A 3,026-nucleotide genomic window follows, 5' to 3' on the forward strand; every position below is an offset into this window, starting at 1 on the left:
CCCTTTCTCTTCTCTGATCACCGTTCAGGCACCGTAGAAGCACTTCCGGCGTCCAAAGCTTCAGATTGAACCGAACGGTTTCGGGTTCTGAACTGGTAAGTTTTTCTTCTCGTTAACCGTTCGTTATCTGGTACATGCACACCAAGTTCTGGTTGCATGGTTTCGTCTTGTCTAAGCCATTGTGGGTTTTCTGTTGCTTGGTTTAGTTTGAAGGATTGTTGAACGTAAGGGTAGAAGGAATTGTAGTCAGGCGAACCTAAATTCTGTCTCTAGGACGTTCGTTCACGCTCAGAGGTAAGGAAGCTTATTTAATTTAATTTGTATGATTACTGTGCTGTATGAACGTTTGTTGATTTCATGACTGGAAATGAAATATGGTTGTGCTATGTTCTGATATATGAAATATATGAAATTGATATGATATAGATGTATGAACTTATGTAGTTAAATGTTGAGATATTGAATTGAGATAAATAATTCCTAAGTGTGAAATTTCCCTATGAAAGTGTACGTTCGTTACTAAACGGTCTTTGACCGTTCGGTTTCTAAGTGAACTTGGTTAGAATTGAATTCTTTCATTTGGGAAGAATCCTAGTTGAGGACGAGCGTCTTCGCGTTGTAATACTATGCTTGAGCGTTCGGTCAAGCATAGTTACATCTTGGTATTCCATGTTAAGCTTAAGTATTTATATATCTATATGTAATTCTATATTTTAGTTGTTCTTAAACACTACTCTAATAGTATTTTAGTATATTTATCAAGCCTCTTTTCTTTAAGTTTAGTAGCACTTGGTCTTATACCAAGTGTTCGTCCTAAGCAAGTGTTGGTCTTACACCAAACACTCGTTCTAGCTCCTTAAGCTAAACTTCATAATAAGAGCATTCGTTCAAGCCCACTAGGGTTCGCTCAATAGAGTGTTCAATCTTTAACTGTTATTCGGATTTCTTGATACTAAACCCAAATAAGCTAAGTTTTCATAAGCGTTCGGTTTCTTCATGGGAATTCTTCTAAGTATTCTTCTTGGAAGGTCTCGAAGTGTCTGTATCCATTGGTTACAGCATAGAGCCATAGTACTGGGCATGGTCATTTCGATGTTCGGTTGAAGTCCTCAAAAGTCAGTTCATCTAATTGACTCACTTTTAAATAACGCTCGTTCCATTCGTTTATTGTGATATTTGATTGTACTCGGTTTCTTTCTCAACCCGATAGTACCCTTTAGTCTAAATCCCTTCTGGAACTGAAGACTTCTTAGTCTCGCTCCAAGTGTTCGGTCTCATTCTAAATCAATGTTGAACGTTCGGTATTAAGTACCCTTACGGATCGTTGTGAAAAATGTTTAAGTGAGATGAATAATAATGAGAGATACGAGAATATGATATGGATGGAAAGGTTGTGGATTATGGACGAGCGTTCTGGGGAGGAACGACTCATGAATGAATATTGGAATTTGTAAAGTATGACTGTGGGCATGCTAAGCTGGCTGTTCATCTTGAGGTTCCGTGAGTACTTGTCTTCACATAGAGGAGGGTAGGTCATGTGTGGGAACGGCAGGAGGTCCTAGTCCTTAGGGGTACTTTGGACAGATAGGACTAACCTCGGGTGGCAGCTGATGAGGGCATCCCAGTTACTACATCACCAAATAGGCTTTGTATGATACGTATGTTGAAATTTATCTTGTGTGTTGGATTGTTTAAAATGTATGTTTATGCATGAATTAAATTACATAAGCTTACCTTGTGTTTCTTGTCTTGTCATGTTATGTACGTCCGTCTTTGTCATTGCAATGATCATCCATGTGGATGTGAGCAAAAGGAGACGTACTGCTGGAAGAGACGCTGGAGGAAGAGAACCTAGTCGAGGTTGAGGTTAAGACCGAACAGTAGGACGTTCGGTCAGTAGTTTAGTTTTATAGTGAGGTGGTCGTTCGATCACCTTCCCCTTTTGATTTGTATGACCGTCCGGTATATTTTTCTTTTGTAAACCGTTTGATCAAAATTGTACCTCTGTATAGCTTTTAATTTCTAGTTCTGTTTTGTAAGGCCGTTCGACCATGACCGTACGTTCGTGTATAGTGTAAGACTGATCTCTATATTATTAAATGTGATTATTCTATTATATAGTTTTAGACTGTATTTTTGGGATGTTACAAAATATATATATATATATATATATATATATATATATATATATATATATATATATATATATATGAAACAATTTGAAATTATTATTTGATAATTATAATTTGAAATGATCTCATTTTATATAATTGAATTATTATCAAATTTTAAAATTACAAATTCTCCTACATTTTTTATTCAAACAATACATTTTGTTATACATTTTATATTCTCTATAAAAAAGCTTAATAGATACAAATTTCTATCCAAACATGAAATGCACTAATACATGACGCAACTAGGACAATTTATTATCTAAAATAATTCTCATTTATATTTTGTATACAATTAAAAGTTTCCAGATATCTTTAACTTAAGGAAATATATTTTATTTGACTTTCTTTTGCACTTGAATTTTTCCGTATTTCCTTTAGTGAAGATACAATATAAGAATAACATTTAAATTTCCTTATTTTTTAAACGATATAAAAATATAATTATCTCAACCTTTTTTTTTTTCTTATCAAAACACTATTTTTCTTAATTTGTCAAATTAAATATTAAAGAGTATTCTGTTAACACCATTAATACTGAACATTTTTTTTTCTTTTTATTAGAGAAAAGAATAAACAACCACCCTAAATTTTGTGTGGTTTACAAATGCACACTTTGAACTTTTTCAGTGTCTCTATTTTTCTTACTCTTACTAAGAGCAGGGTTCGAGATGAAAGTTAAAGATACCTAGCTATTTGTAAAAGTCAGAGTTTAGGGTGGTTACAACTTAGTAAGGCTGAAAACAGCAGACCAGAAAAACCTCTGGAAATATGTTATATACAAAATTGTTACTGTGTGTCATTTGACATCAAATAATATAGAATTCAGAAGGGATGTCAACATGGTGAAAC

This window comes from Vigna angularis, chromosome 3, assembly GCF_016808095.1.
Source record: "Vigna angularis cultivar LongXiaoDou No.4 chromosome 3, ASM1680809v1, whole genome shotgun sequence".
Classification (NCBI taxonomy): Eukaryota; Viridiplantae; Streptophyta; class Magnoliopsida; order Fabales; family Fabaceae; genus Vigna; species Vigna angularis.